Below are 26,232 nucleotides of genomic sequence, written 5' to 3'. Positions count from 1 at the left end.
CAGTACAATGAAATGAAAAGACTCCAAGGGACTGCGACGACCAAGCAGCTCTACCTTGAATCCTTACGATCCCGCTTTAACTCTTCTCAAGTCCAATAACTCCAATACCTAGCTCTGCACAAAAATGTGCAGAAGTGTAGTATGAGTACACCACGGTCGGTACCCAGTAAGTATCAAGACTAACCTCAGTGGAGTAGAGACGAGGTACAATCAAGACACTCACTAGTCTAATAGCTTGTGCAATATAATATACAAAATAATAGGAAGCAGATAACAATAAGGGAAACATAAAACAACCAGTAATATGCACAGCAGACAACAAGAATACCATTAATATAGCTCAACAATTAATAAATACAATTACACACAATAAATAAAATCCTTCAAATAAATATCTTTCACATATAATTCTTTCAAATAACTCTCTTTCAAATATAATTTTCTCAAATAATTACCTTTCAAATATAATTCTTTCATATAATACCTTCTACATAAAAACCCTTTCAAATAAATATTTTGAATATAATTCTTTCAATTAAAAATTCACCATGTGACACCTCATTTCATAATCATAAAAATACGGGTCCCAGCCCCTTTCCATATTTTTCGTAAATACGGGTCTCAACATATTTTTCATATTTTCATGGCACCTCGTGCCCATAATTAAATCATCATATTTTTCGGCACCTCGTGCCCTCATTTCATATCATAACTGCACGGACAATTCACGTGCCAAATATCATTATCATTTAATCACAGCACCTCGTGCCCACAATTCATATCACAACTGCACGGACTATAAAATGAATTTATTAACTGAATTGTGACGACTAGTTATATGTTAATAACATGAATATAGTTAAGACTTACAAAATAATTTACAGGATTTAAGCATGACATATTAAGGCTTACAGTAAGTAATAATCGAAAATTATATCGGAGGTAAGAAAAAAAATTATTTTTTTATATATTAAAAGATTTTATTTACCAAGAAAAAAACTGTACTTGATAAAATAAAACCCAAGAAAAAAAGAGGTTGGAGTTGGATATAGGGCCTAACATCAGCAAACCGCTTAACTACAGTTAGCCAGCTATTATGCTAAAGAAAGAAATTTAGGACCCGTTTCGACATAGATTTTCAAATATTTTTTGAAAAAGTGAATTTGGGTGAAGGTTGATATGAAATTAAAAATGTGGTTAGACACGAATTTTGGGGCAAGTTCTTTTGACATGTTAAAATGTCCTCTCTTTTTTTAAGCTAACTAGTTAGAGATGCCTGTGCTAAGCACAGGCCCAACAATGTTATAATGACAGGGATGATTTTGTTATCTATATTAGCAAGGCCAAATTTTCCTTTGTTGCACTTAAATCTCAATTCCTTTGTGCGCTCGTTCATACAAAATTATAAAGAAGAATTAAAAATACTAAAACTAACGATTAGTAATAACAATTAGTAAAATACTCTTCCTTTATTAGCTAGAGTAAAGATGTCAGCACCAATTGACACCAGTTTAGAACACCTTGATCGTCAAAAAGGTCAGAAACCTCTTCTTTTTCTCTATTGACAAAAACTCAGGAATCTCTTCTTTTCCTCTATTGATATAACCTGTATGCTGATTGAATAGATTTTTTCGTTCGTGGTTTAGTAGCAGGCTTCTCTTCGGAGTTTCTTTTGATCGTGTTGCTCTTCACTGCTTCATGTAATTCCACATTGCAACCAAGAAGAGGATAAAGAGCAAGGAGATAATAAAAAAATATGATGTGTTTGATTAACATCGAAAAGCATGTAAATTGGTTTTCTCTGAAAGTTGTATAACGAAAACTAAGAGGAGCGCCACCAAGATCTTATTAATTCATGCCTGCATAAAATAAATCTTTTCTTTATCATTGATCCAAAATACGATAAAAACTATAAATATCCCAAGCCTTCGATTAAATATAAGACTATGGAAACTCTCTAAAAGAAGTGCCAATATAGTAGCACTCTAAAAGACAAAATAAAAATAAGGGGAAAAAAATATTTATTAAAATAATTCGATTCATGTCAAGCAAAAGTTTTCAAACATATGATTGAAAACAATAACCTTGAGACCATGAGCTTTGTGATGTTATTATGCATGAGTTAAACAGCCATAGCCGGAGCCAGTATCTCATTCAGAGTCAGAATAACCATCACATGTGTGTATCAAATATCAACCATGGGTCGAGACAGTAATAAACCTTTTCTTGAATAGCCTAATGCTTCATGTCATAGATACCTCTAGATAATAACTACCTGATCATCAACCACAGCTCCCTTAAAATTTATCAAGACCTTTAATTTTTTGCATCTTAATGTGAATTCCCCCATAAAATGGTTTGGTCGTATGCACTACCATGTTAATCCCCAAACAACAGTTTATCTCAACCAGTTACAAAGTCAAAAGAGTAATTCAATATAATACCAGCAAAGAAAAAGATACAGTACTCTGCAACTTTGATTAAATATAAAATATTGAGTGAAATAAAATTATGTGGCAATTAGGTGCATCACCTTGCACAGACATCATTGTCACTACTACTTATAAGGTGCATGAAAAAAAAAAAAAAAAATCAGCAAAAGCTTTCCACAAGAAATCATCATTTATTATCCTTGAATCATGAGTGTGTAATTTCTAGGAAATAAATAACAGGGGAGTGAATAACTAAATATAAATCATCTAAAAGAAGAAAAATGGTAATTATATATGCACAAATTGCTTTACTTCCAGGTCTGCAATAAAATCAGAGTTGAATTGAGATGGCAAAAAGTTAGCATTCAATATGCTAATATTTGAACTTGTACTTGATTGGGTTCAACTGCTGAGGACATCCGTTCAAATAGTATTTATCAAATTTAAAAGATAAAATAACTAAATACAATTAATGAACATTAATATAAATCAAGAAGATTGCTTTGATTTGCACAAATTAGTAAACGTGTACTTGTGCTTGCCTTAGGAATGCATTTGTTTTGTTTTCCTCTTCTTTTCTGCTTGTCCAATTGTTGCATTCATCACCACATACATATTTTATTTGTCTAAAGAGAAAGCTGAAGATTTGCTGTTACTTGAACAAATGAGAAGGTACTATCATGTACCATAACTTTTTGATATTTCAGGTGAATTAGGAATTAACATAGATATCTAGTCAAAAAAAAAAACTAACCAATCAATCTTATGCTTAGTAGCATCCTTTCTCAGAATTTCAGTTTCATCTAGAGGGACATCTGGGGTAAGTCTGAAAATGGGGCACATATTAATTGGGAACAGTAAATCCCAAATAAAAGATGGTCAATGACAAAAATATAGCATACAATGAGTAACACACTGGTAGCTGCATAAAAATTAAAAGAAAACGTATATATCTGCGACTCTTAATTAAGTTCATGCTAATTAATTAATTCCAACTCACACCAATCACCACTGCTCCATGAAATGTCTCATCTCCAAGAGGCGGTGCCCTACAAATTGGGACTTTTTCATTACCATCGTGAATTAAAATATATCTCGTACACACTAACCTCCCTAGAACCCCACTAGTGAGATTATATTGGGTTGTTGTTGTATTGTGAATTAAAATATATCACCAAGCGGACAATACATGTTAAATCATGCATTTAGTTCATAATGCACCTAAAGTAAAGTAATATTTGAAGCACTACCAGATTATGGATATATTTATAAAATTGGATCATCAAAATGCTTTTATCTGAAGAATCGAGAGAATATATTTTAGTATTATACTGTAAATAGATGTTTCTCTTACTTAACATTACTATTTTTTTTACTGTAATCAGATGAAGAAGAAAGAAAAAATAATTATTTATTGTTTCAGGCATACCGTCAAACACATGGGTGCATCAGTGTGCCAAAGGAATTAAGTTTGCTTACCGAAAGATCAGATTCCGTATTCATTAATTATACTTGAGCATGCACCTAGGCATCGATTTTCACATATGCAGAAACACAGATCATGCACCCCAAATATTTTATTCCTAAACATCTATGTGAAAAGAGGTAAAAATAGTGACATGCACATAAAACATAAACCAAAAATTTTCACCATATGAGGAAAATTAACTAAAAGATATTTATCAAAATTCCATCGTAAAGGAATTAGTGCAAAAAGAAAACAAATAAAGAAACATGAAAAAACTCACCGCAAATCACAGGCACAGAAGAGCCGAAGAGGTGAAAAGAAAGAGCAAATGAAAAATCTGGAAATCAAACAAAAAGCTAAAAGTAAGAGGGATGAAGTAAGAATGAAGAGAAGCTGAAATAAATCCGGAGTAAAGCACAGAACATGCGACTATTGAGTGCACATCTAGCTATTTGCAAACGGTGTGGCCTACCTGAGAAATTTATGCAAAAATGCACTTTCAGATTAAAGAACCAAGAAACAGGGATGATATCAAAATAGAACTGAAAGTGTTAGACAGTTGTCTCACCAAAATAAAAAAAAATAGCACGTGTAAGGAAATAGTAAATGACGGTAGTTGAAGAGTAAAGTTCCAAAATGACCATGATAAACATTAATATTTACTGAATTGCCCATGTTCGTACACCCAACTACGTAAAATGTCCCAAATGGCGATGATTTGGTCCAAAAAGAAGTGTTTGTTAGGAAATAAAAGCAATTTAGTAAAATATGAATATGAACAAGTTATGAAATAAAAGTAATTTAGTAAAACATAAACAAGAAATAGAGATAAAGAGAAGGAAGAGTATTTCTTCTTCAATTGTGTTATTTTTCTATCTATTACAAGGCTTTTATATATGCATGAAAAGTAAAGAAAAATATGTTATTAAATATGTCATTAAGCATAAAAATATGTTATTTAATATGTCATTAAGCATTTGAGAAGATCATGGAGGAAGAGTAGACATCCACCATAATTTAATTTTTCTTATAATACTCCCCCTTGGATGTCCATAGATAATGTGCCTCGTTAAAACTTTATTAGGAAAAAAAATCCTAGTGAAGGAAAAAGAGTACACATGTTTAGAAATACGCCTTTTGGTTGCCTCGTTAAAAAAACTTGCAAGGAAAACTCAGTGGGACAAACCCTTGTAAGGAAAAAAGAGTACAACACGTATTAACTCCCCCTGATGAGAGCATCAATTCACATCCTTGAGCCTTCGCATCCCAATCTTGTACACTAGTTTCTTGAAGGTTGATGTCGGTAGAGATTTGGTGAATAAATCAGTCATATTATCGCTTGAACGGATCTGTTGCACATTGATATCACCATTCTTTTGAAGATTATGCGTGAAAAATAACTCCGGTGAAATTTGTTTTGTCCTATACCCTTTTATGAATCCTCCATTCAATTGGGCTATGCATGTTGCATTATCTTCATACAAAATTGTGGGTAGTTTGCCACACTTCAAACCACATTTGTCTCGAATAAGGTGTATTATAGACCTCAACCATACACATTCTCGACTTGCTTCATGAATAGCAATTATCTCAACATGATTAGATGACGTAGCCACGATTGATTGCTTAGTCGATCGCCAAGATATGGCAGTGCCTCCATATGTAAACACATAGCCTGTTTGAGATCGAGCCTTGTGTGGGTCAGATAAATACCCAGCATCGGCATAACCAACAAGATCGGGACTGCAATCATTGCCATAAAATAATCCCATATCGGTAGTCCCTTTTAGATACCGCAATATGTGTTTGATTCCATTCCAATGTCTCCTTGTCGGAGCAGAGTTATATCTTGTTAAGACATTAACTGAAAAAGTTATGTCAAACCTTGTAATGTTAGAAAGATATATTAGTGCACCAATTGCACTAAGATATGGTACTTCGGGACCAAGAAGCTCTTCATTATTTTCATGAGGTCGGAATGAATGTGCTTTATCCATATAGAATCGCTTTAAAATCTTTTTAGTGTATGCTGATTGATGAACAAAAATTTCATCTTTCATATACTCAATTTGTAGACCAAGACAAAATTTTGTCTTTCCAAGATCTTTCATTTCAAATTCTTTCTTTAAATAGTCTACTGCTTTAGGAAGCTCCCTAAGAGTTCCAATGATATTTAAATCATCAACATACACGGTGATTATAACAAATTTAGATCCATATCTTTTTATAAAGACACAAGGACAAATTGAATCATTCTTGTACCCTTCTTTCAACAGGTACTCACTCAGGGGATTATATCACATGCGCCCTGATTGTTTCAATCCGTATAAGGATTTTTGAAGCTTTATTTAATAAATTTCTTGGAAACCTTAATATGTTGCAGAACAATTTAAATCCTTCAATGATTTCCATTATACGCATATCACGTTTTTCTTGTATTGCCAGATTAAAACCTGAAATGGCGACATCCACCACAGGAGAACATGTCCCTATATAATCAACGCCGAGATATTTACAAATCTTCTTGTGACACAAGTCGTCTTTATGTCTATCGACTTGACCTTTTTTTTCGCACAAGAACACTTGTATACCTCCACTGGCTTTATACTTTCAGGTGTTGGGACTATCCGTCCAATTTCATATTTTTCAGGTGAAATCAATTTTCATTGCGTATTTTTCATTTGGCCAAACTGTCCAAATTTCATAACAGATTTGAGCTCAAGATCCTCGTCAATATTAATAATATTGAGCGCTACATTATATTAACAATATCGTCGACGATCATTTTATATCGGTTCTACTATTACCCAATAAAGACATAACTTATTGAGATCTTTTTATTTTATTATTTTCAGGTACCTGAGCCTCTCCCGTGAGGTCTTATGAAGTGTTATGTCGTGGTGCTCTTTTAGAGCATTTGCCTTCTTATTATGACCAGCTTGAACATTTGCTCCTCTCCTTCTTCAAAGAGTTTTATCTTTGGAACCGATTAGTCTATTATGCTTCATGCATGCCATAGACTCTATTCATTATGAACTTTATTTTATTTGGAGCATTAGCAGCTGAATATGACATTTAGCTTTGGGTCAGCAAATACGTCTGGCAATATTTTTCAAATGAATTATCACTTGAACTTCAAGTTCATATTTTCTCGTTCGAGGATCTAGATGTACTCATAATAATTCATTACATGCATTACTTTTTCAGCTGCCCATTTTCTCCCCTATTCTTGGGATCACCAACACATATCCCTAGCCTTATTTGGGGATTCATCTTTGTGCATTGTGGTGGAACAATTAAATCATATAGTACATTCATATTTCTAGATGGAAATTATTTGGTTCCTGACCCTGAACCGATTGTGATAGGGAGAACTTATCATAACTTGGCTAGATGCGTACAAGTGCTGTTGTATATTTAAATAATGCATCACATACCAAATTTTATTTTAGCAGTTTTGTTCTCATAACCAATGGTTTAGATATAATTGGAGGCATACAATTTCTGCTAAACCAACTTGAATTTAAACCAGTATTATCAAGATAAATCATCATGATTTATATTCTGGAACTGTGCTCTAATAATTTGAGCAATCAATCTTGCAAAAGCCAAACTGCAAGTTGATAACAAATGCACATGTTACCATATAATAGATACATCCATTAAAATCATATTATAGTAAACGGTCCACATGGAAGGTGACTGGGCCCATATATTTATCACCTTTTATTCGTTCCAGAAATCAAGGGATTCAATCCCAACCTTAACTGGTATATCATGAGAATAAGCAGCACAATTGTTGAAGAATCTTATATTTCTTCAATATATGCCAATATAATTTTTAATTAATTTTTCGCATCATAATTGAACCGAGATGGTCAACCGGTCATGCCAACTAATATTTATTTCAGTAAACCTCTAGTTTACTTGTGGCTTGTGATTGCATCATCATGCTTATACTTGTGTAGTACAAATAGAAGAAAAGTCAGGTAACCTTTCATATTTACCCGGTATGATTATAGTAATATAAAGATATTCAATCTTCTTTTCATTTATAGTCTCAATATGCCAACCACTTTGGCTAATATATTTGTAAATCAAAATATTTCTTTTGAGACTTACTACAATATTAATGTCATGAACAATTTGATTCATCTTGGTAGTAACAAATTAGTTCTTTTAGAGCTCTTAACTGCTTTTGTACTACAAGATCTTTTGTCACACCATCCATATAATGAATGTCTCCTTCACAAAGAGAATCATATCATAATAATTGTCATGTTCAAAATCATCATAAGCAAAATAATTCCTTGCTTTAATTTTGCTTTTAACAACTTTCATAAGGCATGACAAAATATTTTTGGCGTATCACCTGTATGCGACCAATGATATATTCATATAACTATACAGTAATATTCATTATCTTTCTTTATCTCAAACCTCCCTTAATGGGGAGTTGTGGTATGTATCCAATCATACATTGCACGTCTTTATTCATTACTTTTATTACATACTGCTACATTCACCTTCAGGAATGAGTCTGCATTCTCAATGCTTATCACAAGTCACATTCTCTTTTAAAAAATGGAGTATAATTATTGTGACATGCTTTATAAACTTTTCATACCATTTTGATGGTAAATATTTTCTTCACCTTTTTGAAGGATTACATCGAGAACCCTTATTGTTCTCCTTTTATAGTTACCATAATGAAGACAAATTATTATTTCGTCCCTTGCCATGTCTTCGTACATTCATACAGTCATGAAAAATTATTTTGTCGTCTTTCAAACTTATCATATATTGTTGCCATATTCGCTTCACTAAATGGAGCATATCAAGTAGGGCGGGCTTCATGATTCTTTCATCGATATTGTGCATTGTGACTCAAATCCAATGCCTTACCCATATAAAGGCATGTTAGGCAAAATGTGTTGGGACTCAAACCCAACTCTTATCATTATAGTGCACCAGAACTTAAATATGTTTTAACTAGTTGCATAATAGGCCAAAGTACAATATTAAATTATCAATCTTGTGGTTAGAAACATAAACAAAAATTAGTTATAACAAGATTTAAAAATATAACCACTTTTTAAGGTTGTAGGACGAAAGCGTTTCATTCCTTCTAAGTGTTATCACTTTTAGATTTACGTGAATTTAAATAGAAGTGCATTCAAATAAATACTAGATAATCTGTTAGAACACTTACCAATTTTGTAAACGATAAACCAAATCAATAAAGTAAGAATAAAGACTAGGACTTGGAAGCATATATATAATTCATGTAGTACTTCCAGTATCTACATATGCGATCCAATTCACAGCATAATATATGGATTATAGATGATAGTCAAAGGCTAAGATTGACTGTAAATCAGAATATCTATTATGCTTACAACTATCCTGCCACAATATTATATTTATTTATGCATGCATTTAACCAACTATGCAGGAATAGTACCAGTTTAGTTCTATTCATTAAATATTACCATAGTAACATTCATCTTAGCGTGAAAAGGGTAAAGGGCACATTGGTTGTCTGATATCTACGCACATATATGTAAGCACTATTCAGCACGTTAAATATAAGTTAAAGAATTGAGTAGAGAGTACCTGTTTCAAAACTTAATTACAAAATATATATTCATGCATTTAGATTTGGATCATGAATAGATCCCTTGAAGGATAGCCAAACGACACCTAAAAATTCATATCAGACGTCAAGAAAGAATAAGCAAAAACTATACGTGCCAATGCAGGGCTCGCACACTTTCAAGCTATAACAAAATGGAAATAAAATACTGAAAGCTTATTGTGAGTTATCATGGCAAAATAGAAAAATATTGAGATTAGTGGAAGATAAAAATAAAAATATGAATAAGCTAGAAAGATGAAAATTTATCTTGTATTAGTATCTAGCCCATTGGCTTCTATCTTTATTTTGTTTGATAGCCACAGAATTGTTGGTATAAGGATAGCAAACACAAAGCACAGTCTATGTCTATATGGAGGTGTACGAAAATGGGAGCACAGTCGTGCTGATAACGTGTTATGAAATAAAAGCAATTTAGTAAAACATGAACAAGAACAAGTTATGAAATAAAAGCAATTTAGTAAAACATGAACAAGAAATAGAGATAGAGAGAAGGAAGAGTATTTCTTCTTCAATTGTGTGTATTTTCCTATCTATTACAAGGCCTTTATATAGGCATGAAAAGTGAAGAAAAATATGTCATTAAATATATCATTAAGCATAAAAATATGTCATTGAATATGTCATTAAGCATTTGAGAAGATCGTGGAGGAAGAGTAGACATCCACCATAATTTGATTTTTCTTATAATAGTCTTAAGCTATATTTATGATTTGAAGTTTTGATTTTTAAAATTTCTCAAAAATTAGATTAATTCTATAAACAAATATATAATTAAAATTTCTTTTTGAAAACAAAATCCAAAACTTATGGCCAAACGCCTACTTAAGGACTTTAAATTCTAGCTAGTTTACTCTTCCCATATTTTCTACAGAAGACTTCCTGAATGACTAGTCTTATTGTAACTTCTGTTTCCCTTCAAACACCATGAAATTCCTCTCTTTGCCATATGTGATAAACACTACTAGCCATCACTACTTTTTATATATATATATATATATATATATATATATATATATATATATAAATTATAAAGCACGGATATTTTACACTAAATGTTAAACGACCAAAATATACCTAAAATATTGATTGAATTTTATACTCTCAAATAGCTAAAGTAATTGTTTAATAATGCAAGTTAAATGTGGATGTAATTGTAAATTTTAAAATATTACCAATTCTTCATCGATTTAAATTACATGTTTAGTTCTAATTATAATAAGATTCAAAAGAACCTTTACCGTTTCTCAGTCATGGTTTAAATCCTATTTAAAGTCGATCAAAAGTAAAATTGTAGTGTTCCACAACTACTCAACGTACGTATTTACTTGATTCCGAGAACCGTTTTTAATCTGAAGTATTTTACATATTGTGTCCTACTTACTTCCCAATAGTACTCTTCACTGCACTCCAACTATCACTTGATGCCCTAATTCACCGTTGGCATAGCGTAGGTTTAGTTTTTCTCTTTATTATTGTTTGTAAAATTTTAATTTCTTGAAACGGTTTTTAGTCTTGAACGATACAAATTATTATGACTATTTGTTGCGGAAGCCAAATGTATATGGTATGAATGAGTCACAACTACTATACCAAAAATTATGACAACCACTAAATAATAAACAAGACAATAAGACAACAATAAAAGAATACCAGAATTTACGAGGTTCGGCCAATTTTGCCTACTTCCTCGGACACAATCAATATTTTATTCCACTCCAAAATTACAAGTGAAATAATACTAAAGAGAGAAGATACAAATGCCTTATGAAGATAAAAAGGGCAAATGAGAGGTGTGTTTTAATCCTAAACACTAGGCCTCCTTTTATAGGGTGAAATTCCCATTCAAAATTGTCATCCACCGATGTGGGACTTTTGACAATTTCAATAAATCTCCACCTTGGCAAAATCCCACATCTTCAATTTTCTCTCAATAACAAATTTTGGTTGTGTCTTCATCTTCAATTTTTAGTGTTCAACAATGTTGATCAAATTCAAACAATGTTGAAACTTGACCGCAGTCACCACTTTTGTCAGTATATCAGCAGGGTTCTCCGTAGTATGAATTTTCTTCACCGTGACTCCACCTTCTTCTATGATTTCTCGTACGAAATGATACCGAACATCAATGTGTTTCGTCCTTGCATGATAAACTTGGTTCTTCGCTAATTGAATAGCACTTTGACTATCACAAAAAATTGTAATATTTTTTTGTTCAATACCAAGCTCCTTTAGCAACCCCTGAAGCCAAATTGCCTCTTTCACAAGCTCTGTAATAGCCATGTACTCTGCCTCTGTTGTAGACAAAGCAACTGTAGACTGCAAAGTAGACTTCCAACTAACTGGTGCCTTTGCAAAAGTAAACACATAACCAGTAATTGACCTTCGTTTGTCCAGATCACCCGCAAAATCTGAGTCACAATATCCAACTACAGACCGATTGCCTTCTTGCTCAAAAACTAACCCAACATCTACAGTACTATGAATATACCGTAGAATCCATTTCACAGTTTGCCAATGCTCCTTTCCTGGATTATGCATATATCTGCTAATAACTCCAACGGCTTGTGAAATGTCAGGTCTCGTACAAACCATTGCATACATCAAGCTACCAACAACATTTGCGTATGGTACCCTTGACATATACTCATGTTCAGTTTCATCCTTTGGCGACATAGTAGTACTTAGCTTAAAATGGGGAGCAAGTGGCGTACTAATTGGCTTAGTCTTCTTATCTATGTCAAAACGCTGTAGTACTCTCTTCAAATATTCTTTCTGAGATAAACAGAGTTTCTTTGAACGTCTATCTCTTATTATCTCCATGCCAAGAATTTTCTTTGCCTCACCTAGATCCTTCATCTCGAACTCCTCCTTCAGTTGAATCTTCAACTTATCAATTTCTTCTGAATTCTTAGAAGTTATCAACATATCATCAACATATAGGAGAAGATATACAAAGGAACCATCATTAAGTTTGCGCAAATACACACAATGATCGTATGTACTTCTCTTGTACCCTTGCCGCAACATAAACTTGTCAAATCGCTTATACCATTGTCTAGAAGATTGTTTCAATCCATACAACGATTTTTCAAGTTTGCATAACATATTTTCTTTTCCAGCAACTTTGAATCCTTCTGGCTGATTCATGTAGATTTTCTCCTCCAAGTTTCCATGTAAAAACGCAGTTTTTACATCCATCTGAACTAGTTCCAAATCCAACTGTGCTACCAAAGCCAACATAATTCTAATGGAGGAATATTTTACAACTGAAGAAAATACTTCATTGTAATCAATTCCCTCCTTCTGAGCATATCCTTTGGCCACCAATCTTGCTTTGTAGCGAACATTTTCTTGGTTAGGAAATCTTTCTTTCTTTGAAAATACCCATTTGCACCCAATTGTTTTCTTTCCCTTCGGGAGATTGGCCAATTTCCATGTATGATTCTGATGAAGGGACTGCATTTCTTCATTTATGGCAATCCTCCACTTATCTTCTTCTGAACTTTGGATTACGTCTTTATAAGTGGTAGGAATACCATCAGTTACAATTGAGGTTGCGCAAGCAACCGTCTCTATGAGACGAACAGGTTTCGTTATTGTCCTTTTTGGCCTGCTGGTTGCTATTGATTCAAGTTGTTGTCGAGGTTCCTGAGTTGGAATCTCCCTCTCTACTGGCTCTTCTTCCAGAGGGTAATCTTCATGAGTTTCCTCCTCTGCTTCTTGTGTAGGAAAAATAAATTTTCCCTCAAACTCCACCTGCTTTGATGCACCACCAGTTTGTTTGACATCTTCAACTGTCACCTTATCTGTTATGGCAGATTCATCAAAGGTAACATCTCTGCTGAATATAATATTCCTTGTCTCTGGACACCATAAGCGGTATCCTTTGACTCCAGAAGTAATCCCCATAAATATAGCCTTCTTTGCTCTCGGATCCAATTTTGACTCTTTCACATGATAGTATGCAATTGAGCCAAACACGTGCAAAGAGTCATAATCTACAGCAGGTTTTCCATACCATTTTTCAAATGGTGTCTTGCCATCAATAGCAGCAGATGGTAGACGATTAATGAGGTGGCATGCATATGTAATTGCCTCAGCCCAAAATTCTTTGCCCAAGCCAGCATTGGACAACATACACCGTACCTTCTCCAGTAAAGTCCGGTTCATACGTTCTGCCACTCCATTCTATTGTGGTGTATGTCTGACAGTGAAGTGTCGGACGATGCCATCATTTTCACAGACCTTATTGAAATGATAATTTTTGTATTCACCTCTATTGTCTGTGCGAATACACTTGATCCTCCTGCCTGTTTGATTCTCCACCATCGTCTTCCATTTGAGAAAAATTCCCAACACTTCATCTTTACTCTTCATTGTATACACCCACACTCTTCGGGAAAAATCATCAACAAAGGTTACAAAATAGTGCTTCCAAAATGCCTTTAGTATTATGGATCGCTGTACCAAATTTAACCCTTATCTGTTTCCCTTTGACACAATGCTCGCAAAACTCCAAGTTGCAAGTCTTTACGTCTTTTAACAATCCTTGATCAGATAGAGCTTTCAAGGATTTCCCACCAGCATGTCCCAAGCGCATGTGCCATAGCCTGGTTGCTTCTGCCTCTTTGTCATCACTGGATGTCACTGTCGCTGTCCCAATAACTGTACTACCATGATAGCGGTAATGTTATTGTTCTTCCGATTGGCCTTCATTACCGCTAGTGCACCGGACCATATTCTCATCACTCCATTTTCTGCAATGATTTTGAACCCTTTTGATTCTAGGGCTCCCACAGAGATGAGATTCTTCTTCAAACCCGGTACATATCAAACATCTGTTAATGTTCTGATCATTCCATCATGGCTTCTTAATCTTATTGAACCAATGCCATATGAGGTAAGAGGGCTGTTATCCGCTGTGTGGATGACTCCATATTCTCCTTCTTGAAAATTCACGAACCAGTCCTTGTTGGGACACATATGATAGCTACAAGCTGAGTCCATGAACCATATGTCTGATGATGTTGATAACTCTATTGTAACTAATGAGAAGTCTGAATCATCACAATCAGCTACATTTGAATCCATAATGGCCTTTCCATTGTTATGTCTGGCCTTATTCTTCAACTTTGGACAGTCTTTCTTCCAGTGCCCCTTTTCTCGACAAAAGGCACATTCATCTTTGCTGGGTCTAGATCTCGACTTGGATATTCCCTTCTTAGTCCTCGTTTGATTTTGAGGACGACCCCTCACAATTAGTGCTTCTCCTTCTCCGCCCTTCTGTTTTTCTCCCTTTCTTTATTCATAGCTGTACAAAGCCGAACAAACTTATCTGAGAGAAATTTCGTCATTTTCATGGAGTAGAGTAGTTTCAAGGTGCTCGTACTCATTAGGAAGTGACCCCAACAACATCAAGGCCAATTCACCATCATCAAAAGTTGCATCCATATTTTGCAAATCTGTGACCAACTTATTGAAACTGATGATATGTTCATTCATTGTGGTACAAGGAACATAGGTGAAGCGAAACAGTCTCTTCTTCATGTATAATTTATTTTGACTATTTTTCTTCAAAAAATTATCCTCCAGTGCTTTCCATAATTTACTTGAAGAAGTTTTCTTTGTGTATGGATATTTCTGCTCTCTAGCAAGGTAGGATCGAATGGTACCGCAAGCAACACGATTGATAATTTTCCAATCTTCTTCTCCAATAACATCTGACTTTTTTTCTTCAATGGCAAGATCTAGCCCTTGTTGAAAAAGAACATCTAGAACCTCGCCTTGTCACATCCCAAAATGTCCTGACCCGTCAAAAATTTCTATCACAAATTTCGCATTTGACACAATTCTTGTCATAAGCGAAGATGCCAACGATGACGTATTATTGACACTTGATGTAGATTCTTCTTGTTTATTATCTTCCATTTTGACACTAATATTATTTAGTAGCTGACGACACAAATCAAGATTATTTCCTTTCTGGTGTGGAAGATCAGACTAAGCTGCAACTACAGAGCATACTCAGACAGAACCTTGACTCAGTTACCAAGATAGATCTTTTCTGATGTGGAAGATCAGACTATGCTGCAACCACAGAGCATACTTAGACAGTACTTTGGCTCGTATACCAATTATTGCGGAAGCCAAATGTATATAGTGTGAATGAGTCACAACTACTATACCAAAAATTATGACAACCACTAAATAATAAACAAGACAATAAGACAACAATAAAAGAACATCAGCATTTACGAGGTTCGGCCAATTTTGCCTACTTCCTCGGACACAATCAATATTTTATTCCACTTCAAAATTACAAGTAAAATAATACTAAAGAGAGAAGATATAAATGTCTTAAGAAGATAAAAAGGGCAAATGAGAGGTGTGTTTTAATCCTAAACATTAGGTCTCCTTTTATAGGGTGAAATTCATATTCAAAATTGTCATCCACCCACGTGAGACTTTTGACAATTTCAACACTATTCATTCTGATTCTTGTCATGTAACGATCTTTTTTTTATTTTTCAGATATGTAGTTTACAGAACTTCATGTCAAAAAGGCTATACTTGAATTTTTGGACACTCCAGGGTGCACGACTAACAAAAATCTCAACTCTATTTGAGTTCACAAGATAACAAGAAATGAGATTCTCCTACATAATCACAAAACTAAAGAGTTTCGATAATTAAGATGTGGAGTTCTGATGATTAGCATATCGAGATATATTCTGATGAAATTTTTTAGCACTAAAGAATAAAAATAATGTCTAACTATTAGTTGAATCAAGTGGCTTTTTTTTTTGTTAAATTAAGTAATATGAGTTAAAGTTATACAGTTGTAAGAAAATAACTTTCACCCATAAGTGAGGGATGTCGATTTTCCTTTTAATAATTTCTTATGACTTCTGTCATACTAAAGACATAATCATGTCATTTTATAATTCTAGAAGATGCTTCTTCATCATGATTACAGATTCAAATTGTGCTTCTTAATGGTAAGATTGCGTTGGATACCACGGTGCGGAAAGGTTTTTGAAAATCTGATTTCCATTCAAATAATGAATGAACGAATATGTTTCCTTTACTAACTGGTGTTGAAGAATGTCCGGACTCAATAATAAATGAACTAGGCGTCCGGGCAGTTCGTATTAGATATGAAAATTTCGATTTTCAGATTGAAAAAATAACAATCCAAATAAGTTCTGATTGAATCGAATTTTTTAAGTTCGGTTTCAGATTAATCGGTTTGGATACTTTGTATTTTCGGTTTGAGCTTATAAGTTGAGATATTTCTTATTTTTACAAAAATACATATCCAAATGAAGTACTCATGTTAAATTGTCTGAAAAATTCTTCATTCTCACCGCAATCATCCAAATAAAGTATTCAAGTAATAAAATTATTATCAAGAAAATACAACAGAGATATTAATATGGCCGATAAGAAGTAGCAATAGTAAAACCATGTCCAAATATTTTGTATTATGATAATAACTATTGAATATTGAATTTATGAGATAATATCTAATGGTTAAAATATTGAATTTATTACTATTGGCATATAGATAATGGACTAAATATAAAGTATAAAAATTTCGAATTTTCGGATATCCAAAAATCTGAAGTACCAAATCCGATATCCAATAATTTTAAAAATTAAATACAAAATCCAATTTGTAATCCGAAAATCCAAATAAAATAAAATAATTGGTTGTTTGAACATAGCACATTTGGTTGTTTCCCAGAAAACCCAAGTCAATGATAAAAATAGTTTTGGCTTCTGAAGTTCAAACCAAAACATTCTTCAAAATTAAAATAGTCTAAATGTAGGTTTTACCAGTTATTAAAATAATTTTATGTGCCAAAGCAAAATATAACACCACCTAAAGAATAAACTTTGTAGGGAAGGAGATAAGATTTTTTTAAATGAATTCTGTTAGCACTCACAAAAAGGATGTTAAAGAACTGCTTGCTGGAGAAGTAATGGTTTCTGAATGTGATTTTCGTAAAGTTTAACATATCGTTCCAAAATCAACAAGAATTGAGAGCAAGCTCTATAAAACCATACCTATGGCATCAAATTGAAAAGATTCAGATGATAAAAAATATGAGGGCACGAATATTGATTTCCTGCTTCGTCTCCGGATAAGAATGATATCCTTTTAGATTCATCTAAGAATAATTTTGATTATTTTCTGTTTTGCAATTACAATAAAATATAACATAGAGCATATATACGACTAGATTATATATTTGTACACTATAAATTAAATATAAATATTATCTAACGAAATTAACTAAATTGATCAGTTGCTCCGGTTCAAGCGACAAGCAATTATTTTATGAGTAAATATACTATCACTATTTTTCAACAACTTAAAGAGTGTTTAATGTCACTTGCTTCATAAACTTGCTCCCGTTTTCATTTTGACACCTTAATTTAGAGCTTTTTCTATTGAGCACTTTAATTCTATTTTGGTGTATACCATTTAAACACAACGCATGTCCGGCCAAAGTAGCGTTATGTCCACACATGATAATCGCGTGAATGTTATTAATATTTGCTTAGGTGGATATTCCAACAGTAAAAATAAAACTCACACGTTAGATCCACTTTAAAATACCCGATTTTTCCATTTTTTTTCTCTCAAGAATGCCCTAATTCCTCTTTCGTCTTCTTCCTTTGCAAATTCGCCATTTTTCCCTTCTACTGAAGCTTAGGTGCCTAAACTTGAATCTTGATCTGATTTCTTCCTCATCTTTCTCGTTTATCAGTTCCATGTCACAAAAATCAATAATTTCTCGCAATGGAATGAAAATTTGCCACTGTGAATTTAATGTGCCACTGACTATATCATGGTCATCTGCAAAGCCAGGTCGTCGATTTTATGGTTATAAATTGGTAAGTCGATCGTATTATTTTTGTTAGACCCTTGAATTTCTTAATAAAGAAATTTAATTTTAATTTTTTTGGCCGCATTTCTTTTTGAATTTTGTAGGGTCGAGGTGGCTGCAAATATTTCAAATGGCATGATTATGAATGCTTGACCATTCATAACGAGGTGGCTGTTGAATAGAGTCGAAAGAACTGAGAAAACAGTTGCGCGGTTGAAATGGTTATTTGTTGTGGTGGTGGTGCTGTTTCTATGGATTTGATTTTGGTGATGCTGGTGGTTTGAAGAACAATGTAGTATTTTTATGATATGCTGGTGCTGATAGTGTTGTAGTTGCTGCTATTAGTTCAAGAAAAATGTAGTATGTTGGAAGTAGGTACTAGGAATTTGGCCTTTTGTTAATGTACATTATCTTGTTATGAATGAAATGGAAATGACCAATTTTTAATGCAAATTTAAGTTCAGCTGCACTTCCATAATGTGTTATGAATGAAATGCAAATTCATATTCATGAATTGAAAACATAACTGCCTAAACATTCCATTGCATAGTGTAATGGACTAGCATTACATCCAAGCTAAAAAATAGAGCATTATTTTGGTCTACAAATTACAAAAAATAGAGCATTATTTTCCCAAATATATAACTGCTCAAACTAGTAAACTCTAATAGAGCATAACTGCCCAAACAAAAAACTGGTAATGACATCTTAGATAACATAAATAAAAACTGGTATGCTTCACAGTGTGAATGCAGCTGAACTTGTTTGACTTGAAGAATCTTTTTTTCTTGCTGCACTCATTTGCTGAAGTTGTGACCTTGTCACTGCATTTCTTCCTTTAAACTTCAATCTGGGGGGCTTAAATTCAATGTTTATGTTAGTTGCAGATGTATCCTTGAATGTCCCAGCTGATATGACTCTCTCAGATGATATACCAGGCTATAAAATATAATGAATTAGTAAAAAACAGAACAATTCCAGCCCACAAAGCTGCATTATAATAAACTATACACCCTTACATTCATGATAGTAGTTCCAGTCATAGTGTCACTGAAAATCCCAAAACCAGTATGCCTTGGCCTTTTATGTCCAATGGTTGTTGCATTAGCCGAGCCTCCTCCTAGTGTAGTTCATCTTCCTTTTTCCCTACCTAGTCCATGGCCTCTTCCTCTTCCTCTTCCTCTACCAAGCCCAGTTGATTGGTTGTTGCTTTGTCTTTTGACAACACTTGTATCCTCACATATAGAGGATGGATTGCTTTATTGAGATGGTATTTCCTGAGATGATCTTAGTGGAGGTGGTGGCATATTTTGACTTTGTTGAGTAGCACTTCTTGGAAAATGCTGACAGAAGTAAAAGAAAAGAATAATCGGTTTGTATACTTTGGATTTTCGGTTTGAGCTTGTAAGTTGAGATATTTCTTCTTTTAACAAAAATACATATCCAAATGAAGTACTCATGTTAAATTGCCTAAAATATTCTTCATTCTCACCGCAATCATTCAAATAAAGTATTCGAGTAATAAAATTATTATCAATAAAATATAATAGAGATATTAATACGGCCGATAAGAAGTAGCAATAGTAAAACCATGTCCAAATATTTTGTATTATGACAATAACTAATGAATATTGAATATATGAGATAATATCTAATGGTTAGAATATTGAACTTATTACTATTGACATATGGATAATGGACTAAATATAAAGTATAAAAATTTTAGATTTTCGGATATCCAAAAATCTGAAGTACCAAATCCGATATCCAATAATTTTAAAAATTAAATACAAAATTCAATTCGTAATCCGAAAATCCAAATAAAATAAAATAATTGATTGTTTGAACATAGCACATTTGGTTGTTTCCCAGAAAACCCAAGTCAATGATAAAAATATTTTTGGCTTCTAAAGTTCAAACCAAAACATTCTTCAAGTTCTAGGTGTTCTTGAAAATTTTATTTGATTTGGTACTAAATTCGTAGTTCTAGGTTTTATTTTGGCAATTTGATCATGAGAGCAAGTTCGTATGATATTTTTAGACTTGTGTGCATGTTTAGTTTGGAGCCCCGAGGGCTCGGTTGAGTTTCGGATAGGCCACAGGATATTTTGGACTTTGGAAATCTGGTATTTTGCTGCAGCAGGTGTTCTGGCATGTCCTTCTTCGCGTTCGCGAAGGTACTCTCGCGAACGCGAAGAGTAAACTAGGCAGCTGAAGATTTCTTCTTCGCGAATGCGAAGGCTTGGTCTCGAACGCGAAGCGATGGGGGCGTTACCCTTCGCGAACGTAACAAACCCATCGCGAACGCGTAGTGTTAGGCATTGGGGAGGGGGAGTCAGCCATACCTTCATCGCGAACGCGAGAAATGCCTCGCGAACGCGAAGGCCAGGGGGAGTAACTATCGCGAACACGAGCTGGGTCTCGCGAACGTGTAGGCTTGGCAGCCAGTACCCTTCGCGAACGCGACAGTGCTCTCGCGAACGCGATGAACACTGTCGCCCAACACTTAACAGAATCCAAAAATGGAATTTTAGCCAGAATTTTATTTTCTCAAAAATCAAACGGTGAGAGGTGATTTTTCAAGAACCATTTCTTCACTAAATTGTTAGTAAGTGATTCTAAACCATTTTCTTTCAATTACCCATTACATTTCTTGAATTTTCAACCTAAAATCTAGAGTTCTCATGGTAGAATTAGGGGTTAGGGTAGAAACTAGGAATTTCAAAAATTTGGGAATTTAGACCTCAATTTGAGGTCGAATTCCAAAACTAATTACATATTCGGGTTGAGGGTGAATGGGTAAAAGAATTTTGGTATGAATCTCGGGTTTTGACCAAGCAGGTCCGGGGTCGATTTTTTGATTTTTTGGAGGAAAATTTGGAAAATTTAATTTATGAAAAATAATTGATTCCTTTTAGAAATATTTGATATTATTAAGTCATTTTTAAATTGATACGAGTGGTTTGGAGGTGAATTCCAAAGGAAAAGCTGTGATTGAGAATTAAGTAGCATTCGGAGCGAGGTAAGTATCGTGTCTAACTTCGGCTTGAGGGAATAGGTATTATGTGTATATTTGCTACGTGTTTTGTTGTTAAATATGATGTATATGTGAGGTGACGAGCATCTACGCGTCGTTGTCGAGTCATAGCATGTGAGTGAAATTTTATTCATGTCTATTTTATAACCTTAAATTCTACTATCCATGCTTATCGGGTTATTTGAAATGATGGGTGACTCATGTCTGGTTTCACTGAGATTTGGTAACTTTTGAATATTGATTCAAGGTTGAGATTACATTGTGCTATTGATTATGGGTAAAATACTGGTTTCTTTGTGATACTCTTATCTATCCATTGTTATTGATTTTGTGATTGGTAAGGAGGAGTGTAAAGCACGAAGGGTGATGCCGTGCATGTATTATTTATATTGTGAGAAAGAGTGTAAAGCACGAAGGGTGATGTCGTGCATGCATTATTTATATCGTGAGGAAGAGTGAAAATTGCGAAGGGTGATGTCGTGCCGTTCTCTTTATTTATTTGGTGAGGTTAAGAGTAAAAGCACGAAGGGTGATGTCATGCCGTTCTATTTATTTATTTGGTGAGGTTGAAAGTAAAAGCACGAAGGGTGATGTCGTGCCGTTCTATTTATTTATTTGGTGAGGTTGAGAGTAAAAGCACGAAGGGTGATGTCGTGCAGTTTTCCTTTGCTGTTTTAATTGCTCAATTCGTTTAAGGATTTTCTGTTTAATTCTGTCTTTTCATTATTCTCACTCTTTATGTTGTATTCCCCTAACGTATGCCCCATTTCCATTATTTCTGCGTTATTGCTTTATTTATTGTTGTTTCCACTAGCATGATTATATTGTTCAGGTTATATGTGGGTGTCTTGTCCTAGCCTCGTCACTACTTCGCCGAGGTTAGGCTCGACACTTACCAGTACATGGGGTCGGTTGTACTGATGCTACACTCTGCACTTTCTGTGCAAATTTTGACATCGACTAAGGTTGATCGAGATTTGCTACTGGTCTGTTGTCTGGAGACTCAAGGTAGATCTGTCGGCGTTCACAGACCTTGAAGTCCCCGTCTATCTTTTATGTCCTATTGTTTTCGTTCATTCAGAAAGTTATATTTCTTTCAGACTATTACTTGTAGTAAATTCTAGAATGCTCGTGAATTGTGACTCCAAATCCATGTGGTAGTAATTAATACAGTTTTATGATATTACTCACTTATTATATTTTATCTTAGTTAATTATTGTTATTTATTGAATGGAAATAAAGAATTGGTTTAACGATTTTTCTAACATTGGCTTGCATAGCAAGTGAAATGTTAGGCGTCATCACGGTCCCGTCGGTGGAAAATTTTGGGTCGTGACAGTTGGTATCAGAGCCCTAGGTTGCTTAGGTTTCACGATTCACGAGCAAGCTTAGTAGAGTCTGGAGGATCGGCACGGAGACGTCTGTGCTTATCTTCTAGAGGCTATGAAGTTTAGAAACAAGTTTCACTTTTATTCTTTTCTGTCGTGTGATTTTGCTTTCTCAGTACTGATTGAACTCTTCTACTTTTATTCTCTCGCAGATGGCGAGAACACGTACCGCTTCCTAAGTTGAGCAGCAACCAGAGCCTCCAGTGGCAGCTCCTACGCGGGGCAGAGGTCGAGGCCGAGGCCATGTCAGAGGCCGAGGCCGGGGCATGGCTCAGCCTAGAGCCCGAGCAGCAGCCCCAGTAGTGGAGCCTCGGATAGAGCTTAACGAGGAGGTTCCAGCCCAGATTGTTCCTGTCGGGGCAGCTCAGGTTTCGTAGGGGTTCATTGCTACCCTAGTACTTCAAGATGCTTTAGTCCGTTTGGTGGGCCTTATGGAGAGTGTGGTCCAGACCGGCATATTTCCCATGGCACCAGTAGTCTCTCAGGCCCAGACTCCCACCACTCCCGCTCCGGAGCAGATAGCTCCCCAGTATCAGGCTCCAGCAGCTCAGCCAGTCGGATTAGTTTAGCCGGCTATTGCGGCACAGGTCGGAGATGGGCCAGTTATGTCTTCCGAGGCTTTATCGAGATTGGACAGGTTTATCAAGCTCTTTCCTGTTCACTTCAGTGGTGCTCCTTCAGAGGATCCCCAGGAGTATCTTGACAGTTGTCACAAGGTTCTACGGAACATGGGTATAGTGGAGACCAATGGGGTTGATTTTACTGTATTTCATATGATTGGTTTCACCAAGAAATGGTTGAGAGATTATTTGTTGACCAGACCGGCTGGGTCGCCTGCTCTTACTTGGGACCAGTTCTCTCAGCTCTTCATAGAGAAGTTTCTGCCTATCACATTGAGAGAGGAGCGTCGCCGTCAGTTTGAGTGTCTCCAGTAGGGCAGTATGACTGTTACTCAGTATGAGACCCGTTTTATGGATTTGGCCCGTCATGCTATTCTTCTGCTTCCCACCGAGAGAGAGAGGGTAAGAAGGTTTATTGATGGACTTGCTCAGCCTATTAGATTGCAGATGGCTAAGGACTCTGGGAGTGAGATTTCTTTTCAAATGGCTGCTAATGTCGCCAGACGAGTCGAACTGGTTCTTACTCGGGGAGGTCAGGCGTCTGATAAGAGACCTCGTCATTCCGGTGAGTTCAGCAGTGTCTCACCTAGAGGCAGGAGTACTTTTGGTAGAGGCCATCCTCCCACGCCGTTTCATTTAGCGCTCCATACATCCCACGGTGCCTCAGGTGGTCGTGGCCCTCAGATGCATTATTCCGACCAGCTAGCCTACAGTGCACCACCAGCTCCTATTAGTGCACCTCCACTCCAGAGTTATCAGGGTGGTTATTCAGGTTGACAGGGTCAGTTTCAGGGTCAGCAGTCACAACAGCCGAAGTTATGTTATACTTGTGGTGATCCGAGGCACATTGCTAGATTTTACCCTCAGGCAACGGGCAGCTTACAGCATTAGAGTTCTCGTGCCATGGTTCCGGCACCAGTTGCTGCACCACCTGCTCAGGCAGCCAGAGGCAGGGATCAGGCAGCCAGAGGTAGAGGCCAAATTGTTAGAGGTGGAGGTCAGGCTATTAGAGGTGGAGACGAGCCAGTTAGAGGCCGTCCCAGGGACATAGTTCAGGGTGGTGGGGCCCAACCCGGTGTTATGCTTTCCCAACCAGGCCGGAGGCTGATTCATTTGACGTTGTTATCACATGTACTGTTTCAGTTTGCAGTAGAGATGCTTCAGTTCTATTTGATCCGGGATCTACTTACTCCTATGTGTCATCCTATTTTGCTTCCTATTTGGTCATGCCCCGTGATTCTTTGAGTGCTCCGGTGTATGTGTCCACACCAGTGGGAGATGTTATTGTTGTAAATCGTGTTTATCGTTCGTGTGTGGTCACCCTTGGGAGTCTTGAGACTCGTGTAGATCTCCTACTTCTCTATATGGTTAATTTTGATGTCATATTGGGTATGGATTGGCTGTCACCTTATCATGCTATACTAAATTGTCATGCCAAGACAGTGACCTTAGCCTTATAGGGGTTGCCTCGATTAGAGTAAAGAGGTAATCTTGGCCATTCTGCCAGTAGGGTTATCTCTTATGTGAAGGCTCGGTATATGGTCGAGAAGGGGTGTCTAGCTTATTTGGCTTATGTCCGCGATTCTAGTGCGGAGGTTCCTTCCATAGATTCGGTGCCGGTTGTTAATGAGTTTCCAGAGGTGTTTCCTGCAGACCTGTCGGGGATGCCACCCGATAGGGATATTGATTTCTGCATTGATTTGGCTCCGAGCACTCAGCCTATTTCCATTACGCCATATCGCATGGCCCCGCCAGAGTTGAAAGAATTGAAGGAGAAGTTGTAAGATTTGCTTGATAAGGGCTTCATTAGACCTAGTGTCTCGCCCTGGGGTGCACCTGTATTGTTTGTGAAGAAGAAAGATGGATCGATGAGGATGTGTATAGATTATCGGCAGTTGAACAAAGTCACCATCAAGAACAAGTATCCATTACCGAGGATTGGTGATTTATTTTATCAGCTTTAGGGTGCCAAGGTGTTTTCAAAGATTGAGTTGAGATCTGGCTACCATCAGTTGAGGATTAGGGCATTTGATGTTCCTAAGATAGCTTTTCGGACTCGGTATGGGCATTATGAGTTTCTAGTTATGTCATTTGGGCTGACAAATGCCCTAGCAACATTCATGGATTTGATGAACCGGGTGTTCAAACCCTACTTGGATTCCTTTGTGGTTGTGTTTATTGATGATATCTTGATCTACTCCCACAGTCGAGAGGAGCATGAGCAGCACCTTCGTATCGTTCTTAAAACTCTGAAAGATAGCCAGTTATATGCTAAGTTCTCAAAATGCGAGTTTTGGTTGAGTTCAGTTGCTTTCTTGGGTCACGTTGTATCGACATATGGTATTCAGGTGGATCCTAAGAAGATTGAGGCAGTCCAAAACTGGCCTAGACCCACATCAGCTACAGAGATCCGTAGTTTCCTAGGTTTGGCGGGCTATTACCGTCAATTTATGGAGGGGTTTTCATCCATAGCAGCCCCGTTGACCAGATTGACCCAGAAGGGTGCCCCGTTCAGGTGGTCAGACAAGTGTGAAGCGAGCTTTCAGAAGTTCAAGACTGTTTTGACTACGACACCGGTATTGGTGTTACCCACAGGTTCAGGATCTTATACAGTATATTGTGACGCATCTCGTATTGGTCTGGTTGTGGTATTGATGCAAGGTGGCAAGGTTATTGCATATGCTTCGCGGCAGATAAAGTTTCACGAGAAGAATTACCCTGTTCATGATC

At 35.8% G+C, this 26,232-nt stretch overlaps 1 long non-coding RNA gene across 1 annotated transcript; it reads right to left on the bottom strand.

Moving 5' to 3' along the window:
* Nucleotides 1–1,348: 1,348 nt before the first annotated feature.
* Nucleotides 1,349–4,474, bottom strand: LOC104089823 (uncharacterized). Its single transcript, XR_011412114.1, has 3 exons — nucleotides 4,181–4,474; nucleotides 3,187–3,481; nucleotides 1,349–3,081 (listed from the first exon to the last, which is right to left on the bottom strand). It is a non-coding gene; the product is annotated as an uncharacterized lncRNA (long non-coding RNA).
* Nucleotides 4,475–26,232: the final 21,758 nt, after the last annotated feature.

This window comes from Nicotiana tomentosiformis, chromosome 1, assembly GCF_000390325.3.
Source record: "Nicotiana tomentosiformis chromosome 1, ASM39032v3, whole genome shotgun sequence".
NCBI lineage: Eukaryota > Viridiplantae > Streptophyta > Magnoliopsida > Solanales > Solanaceae > Nicotiana > Nicotiana tomentosiformis.
This window is presented reverse-complemented; position numbering and strand designations above follow the sequence as displayed.